The following is a 23332-nucleotide window of genomic DNA, read 5'->3' on the forward strand; positions in this document are numbered from 1 at the left end:
GTTCGACGAATGTTAGAATTGTCAAAAGCGACTTTGATCGTGGTATGGTCGTCAGTGCCAGGCGCGCCAGTTCCAGTATTTCAGAAAAAGCTGGCCTCCTGGGCTTTTCACACACGACAGTGTCTAGGGTTTACCGAGAACGGTACAACACACAAAAAACATCCAGTTAGCGGCGGTCCTGTGGGCGAAAACAGCTCGTTGATGAGAGAGGTCGAAGTAGAATGTCAAGAATCGTGCAAGCTAACAGGCTGGCCACAAACAGGCAAATAACGTTGCAGTACAACAGGCATCTCGGAACGCACAACTTGTCGGTCCTTGTCATGGATGGGCTATTGCAGCAGACGACCACACCAGGTTCCACTCCGATCAGCTAAAAACAAGAAGAAGTGGCTCTAGTGGGCATGCAGTCACAAACACTGGACAATTGAGGAGTATAAAAACATTGCATGGTCCTTCGAATCCCAGTTCCTGTTGCGTTATGCTGATGGCAGAGTGAGGATTTGGTGTAAGCAGTGTGAGTCCATGGTCCCATACTGCCTGGTGTCAAAGGTACAGGCTGGTGGTGGTGGTGAAATGACTTGGGGAATGTTTTCCTGGCACACGTTAGGTCCCTTGATACCAATTGAGCAATGTTTCCATGCCCCAAATAATTCAGGTTGTTCTGGAGGCAAAGGGGGGTCCGACCCGTACTAGATGGGTGTACCTAATGAACTGAGAATATAGGGTAACCATTTTGCATAATTGACGCCATATACCCATAATTCCAACACATTGACTAACAAAGGATGGGATTGCATCAACAGCTCATTTGCTGTAGTTTTAGTTTCATGTCCCCTGCTACTTGTGCTGTCAGACTCCCTCTTTGATCCGTCTCAGTGAAACTCTCTTTCCTTCCTGACTTCTGCTGAGGTGGGCTTCCTGGGAATAAAAACAGTCTTCTATGCAGAAACGGCAGCATGCAGGGTGACTGGCGTTATGATCGACATCATTGGGAGCGTGGGGAGAGGGTTGTAGTGAAATTAGTGAGGACTGACGGGGTGGGTGGTCCTATAGGATGGTTTTAAATGGGCAAGCTGCATTCTAGAGTGTCACACTATTGTTGTGAGGGCCTTGAAGGGAGAAAACAACAATAGTACCACAGAGGGAGGGTTGTTTCTCTATTAATTGGCCGTGTGATGGGGCTGACGTGTGACCACCATCACCGTGATAAGCTCATTATTACCGCATGCTTTAGTTTTGGGCACGCCAGCCAAATGACTGACACTGTAATCACATTAACATAATGATGACTAAAGGAGCTACTGTATAATGGTGAGGTAGGAGGAAAGGGATGAGGAGGATATGGTTGATTTTTGGATAAACATATCTGAGTGGATGGTGTGAATGAGTGACAAAGTGACACACTGTATTAACTTCTAAGTAAAGATTATCCATTACACAAGCCCTGTGACTTCTAGCATGATTAGGTCTTCTTTATAGGTTAAAGCCGCAATATGTAACTTTTTGGGCAACCCGACCAAAATCACATAGAAATGTGAGTTCTCATTGAAAACAAGTCTAAGAAGCTGTAGATCTGTTCTATTTCTATGCTTCCGTGCTTAAGTTCCATTTTTGTGTCTTTTCCTTTCGGTTTTGAACACCAGCTTCAAACAGCTGAAAATACAAAATGTTTGGTTATGGAAAATATATTTCACAGCGGTTTAGACGGTACAATGATTTTCTACACTATACTTTCTTGTTTTGTCACATAAACTGAAATTAGTCAAACTATTAGAATTTTTGCAACCAGGAAATGGCGCAGGTAGACGATTGGGTCTTAAGGTATAAGATTGCGTCTTTCTATGTTTAAAAGCTTTGGACTCAATATAAATGGGTTACGGAATCATAACAACGGTCTGTGTTTTATGTCATCCAGGAGGGGGTCGGCTCAGTAAAAACATAATGTAATGTTATTCATCACCCTGGGCAACGAGCTGAAGGGGGGGGGGGGGAGTAGAGAGGGGAGTGCTGCGTTTGATAAACAGGCTAAGAAAGTAAATCATTTTCCAGCTCGCTATGGCATTAATTATAACCCTTCCAGCTCATTCAAGTGCATCCCTCTCCATACACAGCGGTGGCCCTGAATATTCATACTGTTCAGAAAACAGCCTGCCTGATCATTGTGTTAGGCTGCCAAAAACAACACACCACATCAGGTCTGATGGTAGGATATTAGGATGTAGTCCAGCCAGGGCAAGCACTGGGCCCTGCCACTTTCTGGGGGCCTACAGGCCTTACGACTCTCACTACTGCCCTCTCTTAACTTACACCCCAACTTGACTATGTTTCATCTGAGGATCTGCCAATATGACATTACAAACAAGATCCTTCCTTATTCCATTGCACATCTCCATGTGTAGCCTGTGTAGCATCAGATAGATATAATGATGAAGATTTCCATGATCACTGTACCTTCTTCCACTACACATTAATGTGCCTGTCTGCCTGAAGCAACCCAATAGGGCTGCCAGGACAAGAGGAGTAATACAGTGAGTATGTAGGGAGAGCATATGTTCAGACAAGCCGAGCCACGGTACCACACGGCCCTGCCGTAGCCACAAGGGATGCAGGGATATTCATTATCATGGTTGGAGGTTTCGGAGTCGCTTGCTGGGATGCTAATAAGCCAAGAGATCAAAGAGAGGATGCTCAGTGAGAGTGGCTCCCGCAGAACTCTGTGGCCCATATAGCTGCTCTGTTCTGGGCTCCCACCTGCTCCTCTCCCCCTCTCCCTCCACCTGGTCCCCCCAGCCCACCACACACACACAGGCTACCAGCCAGGATAGAGACAGCCATGCCAGGGGCACCCAACAACAAGCAATCCCTAATTCCCTGTGCTAACAGGGTAACCTGGGCTGGAAACACAACCCATTTCCACATGAATAATAGCGCATTTGAGGTGGTTTCAGCTCTCGTTTGAGGGATGAATATTGACCCATAAAGTACTCTGTTTAATACCCTGTAATGTGCCTTGTGTACCGTACCTTTATAACCTCATTGAGTCCATTTGTGAAGTTTGAGCCACTTCACAGTTTTTTTACACTTGTGTTCTGAAGAGCTGCAGCACTTGCCTAATGACAGGAAGAGGTCTACACATTCCCAGATAGCCTACAAACAGTCTTATCCACCAAAGCTTTCATCAAGCACTTGCACCCTCTGGTGAGGGGATTAGACTTTTTCTGACAACAAAACAACATTTATATAAATAGCAGGAGAAAGTGAACACAGACGACTGGAAAGTGCCAGAAATCAACTGGAAATAAACTTTAATAATACATTGTAAGATGAAATTTGTTCAAAGTTCAATCTGGATCAAAACCACTGAGTTACTGCACTTAAGCGAGACAGAACCAATTTTCTAGGATGTGGGCCTTGGATAAGTCTTTGTCAGATCAATGCGCCGTTAAACAAATCAATGCTCTGCTGACTTAGACATGAAGGGTGTAAAATAAAAGCCTGTGCGTGTGTGTGTGTGTGTGTGTGTGTGCATATTGATGGGTCTTAAAGATAGAAAGGTGGTTCAGCTGGTTGCATTTCACTTGAACTTTGTTATCAGAAACATCAATGGCAACTTTCCCTTTACCATGGTCATCCATCTGTCTCGTTGGAAATTACATTGCATTTTCAAAACAGACTGTTTGCGAGAAAAAAGACCGGCTCTAAAGAGAACTGACGTCAGCACTGAACATGATGAAAACAAATATTCAGGAATTCAGAAAAATCTGTAGCAAGATTTAACTGATACAGCCCAAAAAACTTGGTTGGAAACAGCACACCCCTTTGGAGGGCAGGGCTGATTGTGTATAGGCTAGTATACATAAGTAATGTCGGCCTAAGCAATGTTTCAGTACTGAAGAATTGAGAAACTAAATGTCATACTCCAATTTGATATTTTTTTCTCTCTAGCAGGTCTGTCATCATAATGAGGGTCCGGGACAAGGGATGACCCTGGCTTTCCTCTAACATCATCATTCAACTGGTGTACAGCACGGATTCTGTGCTGCCTGGTTCCACAGAACAGGCATTTGCATTAGGCCAATATCTGAATTATTCCTTGTCTGTGATTTGACCTATTCAGACATGACTCCCTAGTGTCCCTAGTTCACTAACACATTAGTGAGTGTGTCTCTCTGTGACTCCTCAGAGGTTCCCTTCTCACTGACAGGACAAGCGTGTTAAGTGATTCGACAGCTCGGTGCATATCAGATGAACTTCAGTACATGGTGCTAAAAGGGGATAAAAGGGTCTTACTGGTGAGCTAAATGAGTTTCCATTGCTCTGTGTTAGTCAGTCAATCTTTCATCGTTAGTGAATAATTGTTAGCGTTAAAAATAAAAATGTGTTTATTAGTTGTAGTTCCTCATGTCCTGACTGAACTGGAAATGGTTTAGAGCAGTCCGACCCTTACTGGCCATAGGAACATGACACGTTTACTTGGTTGGCTGCCTCTCTTGGCTGGGTGCCAATCATAGAGGAACGCCACATGTAAACTAAGTGTTTGTGACATGAATCAGATAATCCTGTCTCACAGACACCCTCGTCATTTTACAACTCAAGTCAGCTAGGGTTGCTAGCCAAAGGGACACTCACTCCAGGAATATATCTCCAACTGTCAAAACCTATTATCGGCATGTAGGAACAAGATCGATTCTGACGTAAGGCATGACACTGGCTTAAGCTGAAGGACAGGAGACAAGCAAATGCAAGGACTGGTATGAAATTACTGTGCGACGTGTGTTACACCAGATAGAGGGAAATTCACATTCACCCACGGTCACCCTATCTTTTTAAATGTATCCTGAATAGTAAGCAATCTTCCCCCATAGAGAATATTCCAAATGGCATCTAGGAGTGGCTCTTTATTGAGAAAAGAGTGGAAATAATGTCAACCATTTAAGCACGCACAACTCATTTACTCATTAATTGAATAAACAGATGGCTTAATAACGGCCATACGTCTGGGTACACCCATCAGACACGCTTCACTTGGTAGATAAAGAAGGATGAGCGATTTCTGAAATTGCCCTACACACCTTGGGATGCTTCAAATAGGCCTACCCATAATGCAAATGTCCTTCCAGAACTCTTGGAGATAACTCATCTGAATAAATGTATGACTGAACTGGAATTGATTCCTGTCCTATTTTATTCTGTTCTATTTCAATCTAAAAATAGGGTACGGCCATGTTTTATGAATCAGGTCCTCTCTCAGGTCTAATTTGAATAAGAATAGTCCCCTTGCCTGTGGGTGTTGATTGGAAATCCAAGACGTTCAGGTCACTCGTAGTGATAACAGACTCGGAGAGAGCTGAAACCTGGAATTACTGAGCAAGACTGGTAAATATGAGAGGGCAACTTCAACCATAGGTATCTGAAAACTGCCTGCGACCAAATTCAATTTCATGAAACACTTTCTCTAAATTGCCCTGCCCACCAACATTCAAAAAATATTTGAAGGGAGATTGAAATTACACAGGGTTAAGGGAACAAAGTCTAAAGTAATTTCCAAACCTTCTTATCTTTACTGGTAATTCATTTCCCTCTTTGAAGTGAAATAAAATTCATATTTTCAGTGACTCACTCCTATAACAAAAATGTGTGAAGAGATTTACACACTGAGACAAGCATCTAAAGTGCACAAAGAACATAGAAACACATTGAACATTCAAACTATAGCCTTATACCGTAACTATAATCAGAATAGCCTTTCAATTTTGAGGGGGAAAACGTGTTCCATATATTTGATGACAGGAGAACAAATTTCAGATGCTGAAAGAAACACTATATAGACGTAGGATCTTAATTTGATCCAGTTTGCTACGGCAAAAAAATAAAAATAGAAGTAAAATAATCCTCCTGGGGGAGCTGAGGAGTATTTTGTCCTCTCTGCTGACCAGTATTTTTCTCCACTCATGAGTAATAAAGGCCTCGATCACACATTTTGTGGAAATGTTTCCACACATAAAACCCCAGTAATCTCAGCTAAACATCATCATAAGGTCCATGTTTGAGTGTTCATAAACAGATAGCAAATGGTAAAGCATCAAAATCTATGTAAAGCCTTAGTCAACTGCAATCTTAAATCAGTATCGTGTTGACTTACAAATGTAGGGTATAGCCTAATCATTACTGACGTAAACCTTATATCACTTGTGGCCATAACAACATCTGCATAATGGATTATTATCTGCTAACAGCTGCCCACTGCACTGAAATAGTCCTCTACTGTAAAGTTGAATGAATCTACTGGCCCTGTTAGGTATGGAAGCCCCATCCTGCAAAGCAGATACTCCACTGGGGATAGAGCACAGTACATCACAGCCCTACCCAGACCAGCCTGAGGGTGGAACAGGGGGAAGAGAGCTACTCTCTCTATGTATTAGTCTCATCTCAAGGGTGTTACACCAGAAAGTAGCACCACAGGAAACAGTGAACCAGTGTCTGTCAAGTCAGATGTGGAGAGCGTAACAAAGTTCCACCACTGAAAGGACCATGATGAGGCTTGGCGCCTCTGGGCAGGTATAACTTTTTATCTTCCTGCTGCGTAAGCCAGCGCTGAAATAGTCTGATCAGTCTCTGCCTTCTTTGTCAGATTTCTTTAAGGATGTATAGGTGTTGACATAATTCCAAGGTACTTCCAGATCAGAAAGGGAGCTGCAAATAAGATGCTCTATTCTAGGTGGTGCCCAAACTGCTTATTATTGATATTAACACATATTTTACTTTTTCTCCTGGTCAATTGCATTATATTTGCTATGCTTTGAAACAAAACACAGAAGTAAGAATGATTTAATCCGGCGTTTCTACTTTCCAATGCTGCAAACGAAATCCATGTACTGCCCATCTCCTGAGCAGGAAGAGATGTCAGGGATGCATCCTCTCCCACACAGCTAATTGGCCGATTCAAGGGTCCTAATTGGGTCCTCAGCTGCGTTGATTTGCTGTGGTTACAACGATCCGAACGGCTGAGTTCCGGTGCCTTCCAGATGTCAAGACAAAGCCAACGCACATCTCTCATTTCCTGGAGCTCTCCTCACCAGGGCTGGAAGGGGGCTGAGACGGGGTATTTATATCTGGGTGACAGCGCTGCAGGGGGGGGGCGGGAGGGAAGGGAGGGGGGTCTTTAACTGTCAGCGGGACTGAGGTGGTACTGTATGCCAGGGTTTAGACCAGCTCTCCTTAACACGATATTGGAGCGAGAGTTACTTAGATGGTATTCTAATCTAAAATACCTCCTAACAGTGGATGGCACTGTTGATCTGGTGGTGGTGATGCATAACAAAAGAGAGAGAAATGGGTAAATGGGTTATGGGGGCATTCAAAGTCAACACTGACAGAACAGAGAGGACTCAGAGCAGGAGAAGTTTCCCCACATGGTTTTACATTGGTTTTGCTGTCTGTATAAGACTCCTTGTGTCTCAGAGCACTGTGAAGGCTGTAACTGTTTTCCATTTCCTACTCGTTCTTTGAAGTTAATTATAGCAAAATTAACATAGGGGAGATTGGGGTAAGTTTAGCCATTTTTTACATTTAGCATCACTCAGTCAAGGGAAATATAGTATTCTTTCTAACAAAGATATCTACACATGTTTCAGGAAATTGTGTATCCCAGGAAATGATCAGAATTCATGTAAACATTACAGTTTAAAAACATAGCTTGTCCAAATAGTGGTCTCTTGGCAAAACTTACCCCACCTTGCATTATGTCTGGGAAGAAAACATTTCAATTTACTCATCTTCCCATTGGCAACATCTTAAAATGATCTACTTTCGTTTGATACAAGCATCATGAAACCTCTAACACAATAAATTAATTTGGCTTGGTGAAAATCAAGCTTACCACTTCTTCTATATGGTTTCTTCCTTCACAGACTCCATGAAATGATGACCTCATCCTAAATATTTGGTCAAATTATTCATTTTGTGTATGGTTTCTTAGACACAATGGTGGCTGCTCAAAAAAGCAGCAGCAACAGACAAGCACTAAACTCAAAAGAGTGCAAAAGAAAGAAATGTAAAAATGTATCATATCTAGGCCTCATCCTTGTTGAATGCAATGACATGACTCTTCCGATTCTTCTGTGTCTTCCACAAAGGCTTCATTCTACTGGTGAAACTGCACTGTTTTCTTCACACTTTTATGACAGAGCAAGGACAGAAGAAAACAATTAAACTAAATCCAACCACGGCAATAACAGTGGAAAGGAAAAAAACAGGTCCTCTTTGTAGCTTCGGGGGAGGGAATAAAATGGCGCCGGAAGAAATGGCAGCAGTTTTACGGGCACCTAACCAATTGTGCTATTATGTGTTTTTTCTCACGTTATTTGTAACTTACTTTGTACATAATGTTTCTGCAACCGTATCTTATGGAAAAAAGAGCTTCTGGATATCAGGACAGTGATCACTCACCTCAGATTAGACAAAGATTTTTTCTTCAACAAGCAGGACGCACAGGACATTCTCCGAACACCCGACAAGGCCAACATCCCAGTTATTTGCAAGAGGAAGAGACGCAGGTACAGAGGACGAAGAGCCGGGTGCCTCGTTAGGATCCGCAGAAGGCGAGTGGGAAAGCTTCCATTACCGTCAATACTACTCGCCAACGTGCAATCATTGGACAATAAATTAGACGAGATACGATCACGAATATCCTACCAACGGGACATCAAAAACTGTAATATCTTATGTTTCACGGAATCGTGGCTGAATGACGACATGGATATTCAGCTAGCGGGATATACGCTGCACCGGCAAGATAGAACAGCACACTCCGGTAAGACGAGGGGGGGCAGTCTGTGCATATTTGTAAACAACAGCTGGAGATTTTGCTCGCCTGAAGTAGAGTATAGTATGATAAATTGCAGACCACACTACTTGCCTAGAAAGTGTTCAGCTATACTTTGTGGCTGTTTATTTACCACCACAGATGGATGCTGGCAGTAAGACTGCACTCAGTCAGCTGTATAAGGAAATAAGCAAACAGGAAACCGCTCACCCAGAGGCTGCGCTCCTAGTGGCAAAAATTAAAGCAGGAAGCACCAGTGACTCGGTCTATAAAAAAGTGGTCAGATGAAGCCGATGCTAAACTACAGGACTCTTTTGCTATCACAGACTGGAACATGTTCCATGGTTTTTCCCATGGCATTGAGGAGTACACCACATCAGTCACTGGCTTTATCAATAAGTGCATCGAGGACGTCGTCCCCACAGTGACTATACGTACATACCCCAAACAGAAGCCATGGATTACAGGCAACATTCACACTGAGCTAAAGGGTAGAGCTGCCACTTTCAAGGTGCGGGACTCTAACCCGGAAGCTTATAAGAAATCCTGCTATGCCCTCTGACGAACCATCAAACAGGCAAAGCGTCAATACAGGGCTAAGACTGAATCATACTATACCAGCTCCGATGCTCGTCTTATGTGGCAGGGCTTGCAAACTATTACATACTATAAAGGGAAGCACAGCCACGAGCTGCCCAGTGACACGAGCCTACCAGACGAGCTAAATCACTTCTATGCTCGCTTCGAGGCAAGCAACACTGAGGCATGCATGAGAGCATCAGCTGTTCAGGACGACTGTGTGATCACACTCTCCGTAGCCGACGCGAGTATGACCTATAAACAGGGCGTGTGCTCGAGGCATGTGCTGACCAACTGGCAGGTGTCTTCACTGACATTTTCAACATGTCCCTGATTGAGTTTGTAATACCAATATGTTTCAAGCAGACCACCATAGTCCATGTGCCCAAGAACACAAAGGCAACCTGCCTAAATGACTACAGACCCGTAGCACTCACGTCCGTAGCCATGAAGTGTTTTGAAAGGCTGATAAGGGCTCACATCAACACCATTATCCCAGAAACCCTAGACACACTCCAATTTGCATACTGCCCAAACACATCCACAGATGATGCAATCTCTATTGCACTCCACACTGCCCTTTCCCACCTGCACAAAAGGAACAGCTATGTGAGAATGCTATTCATTAACTACAGCTCAGCTTTCAACACCATAGGACCCTCAAAGCTTGTCACTAAGCTAAGGATCCTGGAACTAAACACTTCCCTCTGCAACTGGATCCTGGACTTCCTGACGGGCCGTCCCCAGGTGGTGAGGGTAGGTAGCAACACATCTGCCATGCTGATCCTCAACACTGGAGCCCCCTAGGGGTGAGTGCTCAGTTCCCTCCTGTACTCCCTGTTCACTCACGACTGCATGGCCAGGCACAACTCCAAAACCATCATTAAGTTTACAGATGACACAACAGTGGTAGGCCTGATCACCGACAATGACGAGATAGCCTACAGGGAGGAGGTCAGAGATCTGGCCGGGTGGTGCCAGAATAACAACCTCTCCCTCAACGTAACCAAGACTAAGGAGATGATTGTGGACTACAGGAAAAGGACGACCGAGCATGCCCCCATTCTCATCGACGGGGCTGTAGTGGAGCAGGTTGAGAGCTTCAAGTTCCTTGGTGTCCACATCACCAACAAACTAGAATGGTCCAAACACACCAAGACAGTTGTGAAGAGGGCACGACAAAGCCTATTCCCCCTCAGGAAACTAAAAACATTTGGCATGGGTCCTCAGATCCTCAAAAGGTTCTGCAACATCGAGAGCATCCTAACTGGTTGCATCACTGCCTGGTACGGCAATTGCTCGGCCTCCGGCCGCAAGGCACTACAGAGGGTAGTGCGTACGTCCCAGTACATCACTGGGGCTAAGCTGCCTGCCATCCAGGACCTCTACACCAGGCGGTGTCAGAGGAAGGCCCTAAAAATTGTCAAAGACCCCAGCCACCCCAGTCACAGACTGTTCTCTCTACTACCGCATGGCAAGCGGTACCAGAGTGCCAGGTCTAGAACAAAAAGGCTTCTCAACAGTTTTTACCCCCAAGCCATAAGATTCCTGAACAGGAAATCAAATGGCTACCCGGAATATTTGCATTGTGTGCCCCCCCAACCCCTCCTTTACGCTGCTGCTACTCTCTGTTTATCATATATGCATAGTCATTTTAACTATACATTCATGTACATACTACCTCAATTGGCCCGACCAACCAGTGCTCCCGCACATTGGCTAACCGGGCTATTTGCATTGTGTCCCACCACCCACCACCCGTCAACCCCTCTTTTACGCTACTGCTACTCTGTTTATCATATATGCATAGTCACTTTAACCATATCTACATGTACATACTACCTCAATCAGCCCGACTAACCGGTGCCTGTATGTAGCCTCGCTACTTTTATAGCCTCGCTACTGTATATAGCCTCGCTACTGTTATTTTTCACTGTCTTTTTACTGTTGTTTTATTTCTATACTTACCTATTGTTCACCTAATACCTTTTTTTGCACTGTTGGTTAGAGCCTTTAAGTAAGCATTTCACTGTTGTATTCGGCGCACGTGACAAATAAACCTTGATTTGATTTGAATTGATTTCTATGTGGTGGGCATCCTTTAAGTTGCTGATGTGGAAGAGAGAGAAAGTGTCCCTAGGGCTCTCTCCTAGCTGTGACTGTCCCCAGGGCTGGGCACAACTGCTGTGCTGTGTCCCCCATGCTCATAGCACATCATGCAACAAATGAGTCCAACAGGATGGTCTGACAGCATTTATGCCCCAAAGGCCCACTGCACCAAATACAGAAGATGGGAAGCTATATAGTCTGTAGTGTTATTGCTCTGTCAGGCTGTTATCAGCCTATAAAACACTTAATTCCAAGGTTCTGTTAAACACATGCAGCTGTTAGGTTTTATGTGGATGCTAAGTGTTAACAAGGGACAGGGGTACAGCTCTGGAATCTGGTAATGGGGAAGGGTTGACTAGGGTTATCAGACTGAGTAAAAGCTCTAGACAACATGCTCTTATGGATCCCCCAAGCACTGTCTGCTTATCACATGGTGATTTAATGGCTGACAATAGGGGAAGTGGCTGTCATGGGTCCCACAGAAGAATCGCATCTCATTACGTATGGTGCATTTACATTTACGTCATTTAGCAGACGCTCTTATCCAGAGCGACTTACAAATTGGTGCATTCACCTTATGATATCCAGTGGAACAACCACTTTACAATAGTACATCTATATCTTTTTTTTTTGGGGGGGGGGGGTTAGAAGGATTACTTTGGTAATACACACAATCCAGGGTTTCATTAGACCTGCCAACAGCAACAGTGTCCATGGGGCTCTGTCTGCTCCACCGGTCTATTAGAAACTCTGAGCTTTAAGGGGCCGCTGGTAGTTTGAAAATGTGAATGCCCCCTCCTTTTTCAATATAGGCATATGCAAATTCATACTGTAGGCTATTATGTGTACTTATATGGCCTCATGAAAAACCTACTGGGAACTCAATATTACTGTGACAAATGAATCTCATCAAGAAGCAAAAAACTGTAATAAAAAAGGATCTGAAAACAGAGACTGAAAGGGAAGTGTAACACTCCATGTTGCAGTTCAATCTGTAACACCAGGGGCTTGTGTTTAGAACACTGAAGTCATATGTTGTAAGCAGAGGGTGGATGCCAATCAACTAAATGGTGGCTGGTTGTATCTATGAGGGTGCACCTCAAGCATGTCTACTTAATAATGGGTGAAAGTATGTAAATGAGTCTAAAATGGGAAAATGTCTGTCTATATGAAGTTTGGCAAATTCACTCTTCTGCATATTACATTTTCCTAATAATTATCTCCCATTGTCCTGTACAGCATACTAATCAGGTAATCAGGTCCACTGTAGCTCAGTTGGTAGAGCATGGCGAAGCATAGTGAAGTCAGGAACCACTGTACTCAGTCAGTTAGGAAAGCTAAAGCTAGCTTTTACAAACAAAAATGTTCTTCCTGTAGCACTAATTCCAAAAAGTTTTGGGACGCTGTCAAGTCCATGGAGAATAAGAGCACCTCCTCCCAGCTGCCCACTGCACTGAGGATAGGAAACACTGTCATCACTGATAAATCTACGATAATTGATCATTCAATAAGAATTTTTCCACGGCTGGCCATGCTTTCCACCTGGCTACCCTTACCCTGGCCAACATCTCAGCACCCCCTGCAGCAACTTGCCCAAACCCCCGTCCCCGCTTCTCCTTCACCCAAATCCAGACAGCTGATGTTCTGAAAGAACTGCAAAATCTGGATCCCTACAAATCAGCTGGGCTAGACAATCTGGACCCTTTCTTTCTAAAATTATCCACCAAAATTGTTGCAACCCCTATTACTAGCCTACTCAACCTCTCTTTCGTATCGTCTGAGATCCCCAAAGACTGGAAAGCTGCCGCTGTCATCCCCCTCTTCAAAGGGGGAGACCCTCTAGACCCAAACTGTTACAGACCTACATCCATCCTGCCCTGCCTTTCTAAAATCTTTGAAAGCCAAGTTAATAAACAGATCACCGACCATTTCGAATCCCACCGTACCTTCTCCACTATGTAATCTGGTTTCCGAGCTTGTCATGGGTGCACCTCAGCCACGTTCAAGGTCCTAAACGATATCACAACCGCCATCGACAAGAGACAGTACTGTGCAGCCGTCTTCATCGACCTGGCCAAGGCTTTCAACTCTGTCAATCACCACATTCTTATCAGCAGACTCAATAGCCTTGGCTTCTCAAATGATTGCCTCGCCTGGTTCACCAACTACTTCTCAGATAGAGTTCAGTGTGTCAAATCGGAGGGCCTGTTGTCCGGACCTCTGGCAGTCTCTATGGGGGCGCCAGAGGTCTCTGGCCAACTCTTTTCTCTGCATATATCAATGATGTCGCTCTTGCTGCTGGTGATTCTCTGATCCACCTCTACGCAGACGACACCATTCTGTATACATCTAGCTCTTCTTCAGACACTGTGCAAACACACCTCCAAACGAGCTTCAACGCCATACAACACACCTTTCGTGGCCTCCAACTGCTTTTAAATGCTAGTAAAACTAAGTGCATGCTCTTCAACCGATTGCTGCACCCTCCCGCCCGACTAGCATCACCACTCTGGATGGTTCTGACCTAGAATATGTGGACAACTACAAATACCTAGGTGTCTGGTTAGACTGTAAACTCTCCTACCAGACTCACATTAAGCATCTCCAATCCCAAATTAAATCTAGAGTCGGCTTCCTATTCGCGACAAAGCCTACTTCACTCATTCCGCCAAACATACCCTCGTAAAACTGACTATCCTACCGATCCTTGACTTCGGCAATGTCATTTACAAAATAGCCTCCAACACTCTACTCAGCAAACTGGATGTAGTCTATCACAGTGCCATCCGTTTTATCACGAAAGCCCAGTATACTACCGACCTGTCTGCTCTCGTTGGCTGGCACTCACTACATATCCAAACCCACTGGCTCCAGGTCATCTATAAGTTTTTGCTAGGTAAAGCCCCGCCTTATCTCAGCTCACTGGTCACCATAGCAACACCCACCCATAGCACGCGCTCCAGCAGGTATATTGCACTAGTCATCCCCAAAGCCAACACTTCCTTTGGCTGCCTTTCCTTCCAGTTCTCTGCTGCCAATGACTGGAACGAATTGCAAAAATCTCTGAAGCTGGAGTCTTATATCTCCCTCTCCAACTTTAAGCATCAGCTGTCTGAGCAGCTTACCGATCACAGTACCTGTAAATAGTACACCCGACTACCTAATGTCCCATATTATTACTTACCCTCTTGGTCTTTTGCACCCCAGTATCTCTCCTTGCACATCATCATCTGCACCCATATGTAAAATGTATGCCTGCTAAATGACATATAATTATATTAAGTTTATTATACTATATAGTATTATTATATTAAATGGTAGATGGCTCTTGTAGACAATGGAACAAAAATGTGCTATAATGTAAAAGGTTTTTCCATTAACTCTGCAGCACCATGACAAAGGTCAGATAAGAACACTGTTATTAGAGGCTATTAGAGGCTAGATACTCACAAAACGAATGACTCTCTAATGGACTATTATCAAAGGCCAAATAGGGTTTGCTTATATTTGGCCTGTTTCACTACATGTACAGGTGGGTAACCTGTGCGAGTGTGAAATGTGTTTTTTGCATATCCCAACTACCCCTGAGACACATACCTTGCTTGCCAACCCATGTACCATACCCAGCAGCGCTATAACATATGTCCATTTAACATAGAACACAGCTTGTCCACAATTACGTTATGGCCTATGAGCATAGGACACTATTAATAAAAGGACATAAATTGGTCTTGCAATTTTACAGTCTAATTGGTCTGCGTATCTAAGCATAACATTTTGTGTTTTATGCACCCAACAAGCAGAGAGCAACGAAGCCTCCTGTATTCAACAGACATTCTGGGTATTAAAGAGTGGAGGTACAGTATGAGTAATCATGGGCATATCCTGACTAGTGGGTCTGGGGGTTTCCGATATGAGGCTTAAAGATCAACTCAGCTGCTAATGTGCTAATGAACATTTCAATCAGTCTAGCCTACTTATAAAAACACATTTTAATACCAACCCTCAATGCTTTGTCCTCAGAGCATGCGCAGACCAGCTGGCTGGTGTGTTTACAGACATATTCAATCAATCCTTATCCCAGTCTGCTGTTCCCACATGCTTCAAGAGGGCCACCATTGTTCCTGTTCCCAATAAAGCTAAGGTAACTGAGCTAAATGACTACCGCCCCGTAGCACTCACTTCCGTCATCATGAAGTGCTTTGAGAGACTAGTCAAGGACCATATCACCTCCACCCTACCTGACACCCTAGACCCACTCCAATTTGCTTACCGCCCCAATAGGTCCACAGACGACGCAATCGCAATTACACTGCACACTGCCCGAACCCATCTGGACAAGAGGAATACCTATGTAAGAATGCTGTTCATCGACTACAGCTCAGCATTTAACACCATAGTATCCTCCAAACTCGTCATTAAGCTCGAGACCCTGGGTCTCAACCCCGCCCTGTGCAACTGGGTCCTGGACTTTCTGACGGGCCGCCCCCAGGTGGTGTGGGTAGATAACAACATCTCCACCCCGCTGATCCTCAACACTGGGACCCCACAAGGGTGCGTTCTCAGCCCTCTCCTGTACTCCCTGTTCACCCATGACTGCGTGGCCATGCACGCCTCTAACTCAATCATCAAGTTTGCAGACGACACTACTGTGGTAGGCTTGATTACCAACAACAACGAGACGGCCTACAGGGAGGAGGTGAGGGCCCTCGGAGTGTGGCGTTGTACCAGCTGTCTTCAGAAATGGACCAAGGCGCAGCGGGAATGTGAATACTCTTACTTTTAATGGATCAGAGTAAAGCATCCACAGGAAAACCAATAATAACCAAGACAGCAACAGTTTTGCAAGCTATCAAACGCAGTGCAAAAACAACTATCCACAACCCCAAAGAAAAACACACTCCTATATAGGACTCCCAATCAAAGGCAACTCAACACACCTGCCTTCAATTGGGAGTCCCAATCACCAACACAACCATTCACACACACAAAACCCCTGCCACATCCTGACCAAAACTAACACCATTACGCCCTCTGCTGGTCAGGACGTGACAGGTGTCAGGAAAATAACCTCACACTCAATGTCAACAAAACAAAGGAGATGATCGTGGACTTCAGGAAACAGCAGAGGGAGCAGCCCCCTATCCACATCGACAGGACAGTAGTAGAGAGGGTGGAAAGTTTTAAGTTCCTCGGCGTACACATCACGGACAAACTGAAATGGTCCACCCACACAGACAGCGTGGTGAAGAAGGCACAGCAGTGCCTCTTCAACCTCAGGAGGCTAAAGAAATTTGGCTTGTCACCAAAAACACTCACAAACGTTTAGAAATGCACAATCGAGAGCATCCTGTCGGGCTGTATCACCGCCTGGTACGGCAACTGCTCTGCCCATAACCGTAAGGCTCTCCAGAGGGTAGTGAGGTCTGCACAACGCATCACCGGGGGCAAACTACCTGCCCTCCAGGACACCTACACCACCCGATGTCACAGTAAGGCCAAAAAGATCATCAAGGACAACAACCACCCGAGACAGTGCCTGTTCACCCCGCTATCATCCAGAAGGCGAGGTCAGTACAGGTGCATCAAAGCGGGGACCGAGAGACTGAAAAACATCTTCTATCTCAAGGCCATCAGACTGTTAAACAGCCATCACTAACATTGAGTGGCTGCTGCCAACATACTGACTCAACTCTAGCCACTTTAATAATGGAAAAATGTATGTAATAAATGTATCACTAGCCACTTTAAACAATGCCAATTTATATAATGATTACATACCCTACATTATTCATCTCATATGTATATACTGTACTCTGTACCATCTACTGCATCTTGCCATCTTGATGTAATAAATGTATCACTAGCCCCTTTAAACAATGCCACTTTATATAATGTTTACATACCCTACATTACTCATCTCATATGTATATACTGTACTCTATACCATCTACTGCATCTTGCCTATGCCGTTCGGCCATCACTCATTCATATATTTTCATGTACATATTCTTATTCATTCCTTTACACTTGTGTGTGTATAAGGTAGTTGTTGTGGAATTGTTAGGTTAGATTACTTGTTGGATATTACCGCATGGTCGGAACTAGAAGCACAAGCATTTCGCTACACTCGCATTAACATCTGCTAACCATGTGTATGTGACAAATAACATTTGATTTGATTTGAGATAGGCCTATCTCCCATCATGCATTGGTTGAGTTTGCATTGTGTGGACAGGTTTGGGGTGAATGAATGCCTTGGAAACCTTTAGAGGGTTTGAAACCTTATATGAAAGGCAGATTTATTTTTTTCTCTAACAATCAGACAGACCACACACCAATCAGCATCAATGTAAAAAGGTCACACCTCAGATTTGGGTTCTTTGTTGCTCTCTGAATCACGCCTCTACCAACGCTTGATAGATTGCCTAATGGTCAGAGGCACAGGTTACAGCATGTGACAAGGGTTAAAAATCATCCAGGGATATGAAAGGGTATGTGAGAAATGTATTAGCTAAGGCTTACATGGATTCAAAGTGGGCTAAATTTGACCAATTCAATGTCCAAATGAATTGGGTTCCTATTTGAATAGGGTTGTGTGGATCTCCTTTCTAATCTGATCAGCAATCAGCTTGGTATGGTACCAACAAAAATAAATCATGAACGAGAGAGCATAGGTAGTCACAATCATTTTCATCGCACCATGATATACCTCCCAAGCCGAGCATGAGGCTGAATGGTATGATTCCAGTCACTAATGTTTCAAATGGTTCAAATGGCTTTGGCTCACACAGCTGGACATTTCAGAGCTCTTGAATGGATTGGTTTCTGTCAGACGTTTTCATACCACAAACCGGGAGTCAATTTAATTGTGTATCACGAAGGAAGGCCTCTGTTCTTATTAATTGTGAAAAATTGCCTCCATCCAGTTAGAAGGAATTAATTAGTGCCAATCAATGTTCCCTTTAAACTGCGCGTGTGCGCGAACGCGCACCTCCTCCAGGACTGCTGTGCAGAAGAAATGCCAGGCCGCACAGAGACGCAAGAGATTGAACTTCACTGAGTTCACCCCATTAGATTCGACTATATAGATCAACGTTTTTTTTCTGTGATCGAATCAACATTATATCAGCAAAACAAATCTACCTTTGCAAGATGTAGTCTTGCAAAGGATGTAGCGCAAAGGAGTAGAATTATATTGGCGGGGGTAGGCCACGAGCGGTATTTCAATCAGTCGCGAGTGAATGCCCTTTTCAGATCAGAGCGCAGAGCCGCACATTTGTTGATATTCTTTGCTAGTTAGCGAGTTATTAGCCCAGTTATAGATAAGTATAGGTCTGCCTTGGGGAGTTACTGCTTCCTACAAGAGCACAAAACATGTAGGCTACATTTCAAGTAGTCTTTGAAAAGCCAGTTAGGTAAAAAGCTTACGTCTTAATTAAAGGGCAGTGATGTATTTTGACGCAGGGCGAATTTGCAAATAAGCCAATAGGCAGAGCGGTAGCCTATATTGTCTAATTCTCTGTATGGTAATAATAATCCCTGTTATTTTGTAAAGTGGTTTCTTGCATCATATAATACAATGCAATTTACAGTCACCTATTTGGCCCAGGCGTTACAGAACAAACCCTAGTAAAAAAATCAATGTCAAGCCCTTCAGAATGTAAAACCGTTATTAAAAGTGTCCTACAATGTAGGCCTGCATTGAACACCAAATATAGGCTATATCATAGAAATCAAAAGCTATCCCCATGTAAAAATGTTATGTGATTTGCTCCATTGGTTTTGTTGGTAGGCCTACATTATGCTCAAATAGCCACAATAGCCTATTGGCTACTGTCTAAAACTGTAAGGGTACAGCCTCAGTGATCACTGAGCATCAGTGCCGGAATTTGCATATAATTCTCACAAGGTTCAAGTTTCCGCTCACAAGACCTAAACTTTGCTCAGTGCCCCAAAACATTAGATGGAACATTGGTGCCAATAAATCCATTTGTTTGAGATTGAGGCCTGCAGGTTTCATCTAATGCCTATAGGCCTAGTGGGATGTACCCAACAGATGGCGTGCGATATGGACTCATCTCAACAGCAGACCAGTGGGTCAAAGTAATGTTTACTGATTCAAGCATTTAAAATCATACAAGTTAGTTCATTCCTACAAAGTATTTTCTGTGCTACGGCTTCATTATTCTTTACCTTTGATTCAGATGGAGATCATGGCCCTTTCTGACAGTTTCTCTCCATTTTGAGACAGGTTGGGGCATCATTTTCAATTTTACAGGAACATCCTTTTCAAGTGAATAATCTTACATCTTCAGGGAAGATTAGTCTTATCTTGAGGGCAGAAGAATCTTGTCTTCGGAGAGTAATAATAAATCTCTCGAGGGGATTATTTCATGTTCTGAGTCGATTAAAATACTTTTTTGTAACACGATAATACAATTAATCCCTGAAATAATGAAAAAGTTCCATGGTTATTTCATATTACCTTGAGGTAAACTCTTCTTAGCCTATGTCTCCCACGGCTCAACACAAAGCCGCTAGCCTACCTTTTATTCAGTACTGTTCTATCACTGTGAAATAGAAATAAGCTTGTTCCACTTCACCTGTGTAGTTGTAGGCTACAATCTACTGCAAACCAATTTTTACAACACATTCCTTGACTCTAGCCCCTCTACATACATAGCCTGTATAAAGAGAAAGGAAATGACTTTAAACTTCTATGCCCCCTCTCACTTGTCAGTGGATTGGGTTTGATATCATCTCTTGCAATATTCATGCAAAAGTACCCGGAGGAATGGTAATGTTCTTTTATGAAATTATACCTATTATCTGCTCCCTACATCTGGAGAATCCAATATGCCAGCAGCATATGTTATCCCAGGGAAGACGACATGCTAGATTTCATACAATATGGCTGCCGCATGTGATCTTAAGGTACCTGTGCCATTAGGCTACCTTCGACAGCCCTGCACTATACACAAACCCCACATATAATGTATTTAGTTAGCTTACAATCTGTATAATAAGCCAGCTGTAAAAAATAAGTCTGTGCAACTGGCAAAAATATTCTTTTCTCTATTATCGTAAAATATAACATAGCTTTGCACCATAACCAGCAATCAAAACAGTGTCAGGTTGCACGATTACACAACAGTTAGCCTAATGGAGGTAGGCAGTATTCTCTACTGTTGGGATAGAATTTGGAAGGCAGTAGAGTGCACTTGCCCCTCTGGGCATTCATTCTCTGACAGACAGTCATGAGTAGCAGAAGGAATAACAAAAATATAAGGAAGATGCGGTATTGTAGCTATCAGCACGGATCCTCCAACACACACTGACACGGTGCCCTTCAGGTCTGTTCACCACTGAGGAAGCTCTCAACTTTTCCACTGCTAGTTATGTGACTGAGGAGTTTATCTATTCCTCCTGTATATAAACACGGACTCCCAGCAGAGCCCAAGACATTGCTCTACATTCACTACCACTGCATCTGGGGCTCTGTCACTCACTATGAAGCCTCCTGTTCTCCCGGTGCTGACAGACCTGGGAAGGGAACCTTTGTGCTGGTTGAGTGCAGGGGAGTGAGCCAATTAGAGGTGTTTGTCTGGGGAGCAGGTTTTGTTAAAGACGCACTATGGCAGATTTCCCTCCGGTACAGGGAATTACACTCCTTCATGAGACCCATTCCCTTCATTTCTTAAAAATAGGATAAGTAAATAAACTGGTATATCTTTTTGTGATGGCTCATTAATCATTCTAACAGCATAAAACTCAACAATGTTCTTCCATATTATTTTAATTTTACACCATGCTGTAGCAAACAAGGGCCTCCTCTGCTAGAGCAGAAATGGAAGTTCTGAATCAAACTTGAATGAAACATTGCCATGACAGATTGTATGTGGTAAGGTGGCTAACTTGTTGGACTAATTCAAAGTAAAACAACATCTCAAAACATGTAAACACCTACAAACAGATTGGGATAACTGGATTGTATGCTGAAGGGTCTTTTCTTTCAGAGAAAGTGAGCTTTCGGATTCCTTCAACATGTCTCATTTGCCTAGATAACAGAGCAGCAGTGTTCTCTAGTGGTGAAAGAAGTGAATAGCACCACCAATTATAAAAATGAAACTGCTTAAATATTAGGGATGCTTTACCTATCTAGCACCTTTCAGGCAAGTCTCATGTTGTTCACTATCATGGAACAATCACAATGTGAAAGGAGAAACTTGTTGAGCTAAACAGAGAACTAAGGTGGCAGTTCTGTGTCAAAATGATGACTTTGTGTCTTAAAACCCTGATATATTTACTTAAGTCTAGGTTTAGGATATCATTTAGTGACTAAAATGTTCAGTGTGACAAAACAATGTCATTTAATGCCTGCCAGTATTAGAGAAGGCATTACACAACATACCCATGTCTTTTCTTAACCGCCAGTCTGTCAAAGTCCAGGATTGTCCAGCCAATGATCACGTATTCTGTTAGATTTTATTGAATTTGGACGTCCTTAGGCACACGTCCGGTTCTGGGTAGTCCAGTAAGTTCACAAAACCAGGCTACAGAGAAAGAGAATGAAGTGAAAGTCAACCCACGTTTAACATCAGAGTCTGTTTGCTGGTCAATGTGTGTGCTGTGAGATTAGAAACAGCTACATTTCCCTATACCTGGGATAATGATTAGCTACAGTGCACTGATATCAAGACATCATTCTGACAAAAAAAGATCTAACAACTCTTAATACTGAGCTTTTACGCACATTGCTAGTACAAACCTAAATCTCTTTTTGTAATATAGTTGAAGTCAGAAGTCTACATACACTTAGGTTGGCGTCATTAAAACTCGTTTTTCAACCAATCCACAAATTTGTTGTTAACAAACTATAGTTTGGTCCCGTGTGGCTCAGTTGGTAGAGCATGGTGTTTGCAAAGCCAGGGTTGTGGGTTTGATTCCCACGGGGGACCAGTACGTAAAATATGTATGAAATGTATGCATTCACTACTGTAAGTCGCTCTGGATAAGAGCGTCTGCTAAATGACTAAAATGTAAAAATGTAAATAGTTTTGGCAAGTCGGTTAGGACATCTACTTTGTGCATGACACAAGTAATTGTTCCAACAATTGTTTACAGACAGATTATTTCACTTATAATTCACTGTATCACAATTCCAGTGGGTCAGAAGTTTACATACACTAAGTTGACTGTGCATTTAAACAGCTTGGAAAATTCCAGAAGATGATGTCATGGCTTTAGAAGCTTCTGATAGGCTAATTGACATCATTTGAGTCAATTGGAGGTGTACCTGTGGATGTAGATCAAGACCAACTCTTTGCTTGACATCATGGGAAAATCAAAAGAAATCAGTCAAAACCTCCACAAGTCTGGTTCATCCTTTGGAGCAATTTCCAAATGCCTAAAGGTACCACGTTCATCTGTACCAACAATAGTACGCAAGTATAAACACCATGGGACAACGCAGCGTCATACCGCTCAGGAAGGAGACGCGTTCTGTCTTCTAGAGATTAACGTACTTTGGTGCGAAAAGTGCAAATCAATCCCAGAACAACAGCAAAGGACCTTGTGAAGATGCTGGAGGAAACAGGTACAAAAGTATTTATATCCTAGTTTTAACTAGTTCTATATTGACATAACCTGAAATGCCGCTCAGCAAGGAAGAAGCCACTGCTCCAAAACTGCCATAAAAAAATCCAGACTACGGTTTGCAACTGCACATGGGGACAAAGATCATAATTTTTGGAGAAATGTCCTCTCGTCTGATGAAACAAAAATAGAACTGTTTGGCCATAATGACCATCGTTATGT

This window comes from Salmo salar, chromosome 06 (assembly GCF_965601325.2).
Source record: "Salmo salar chromosome 06, fSalSal1, whole genome shotgun sequence".
Taxonomy (NCBI): Eukaryota; Metazoa; Chordata; class Actinopteri; order Salmoniformes; family Salmonidae; genus Salmo; species Salmo salar.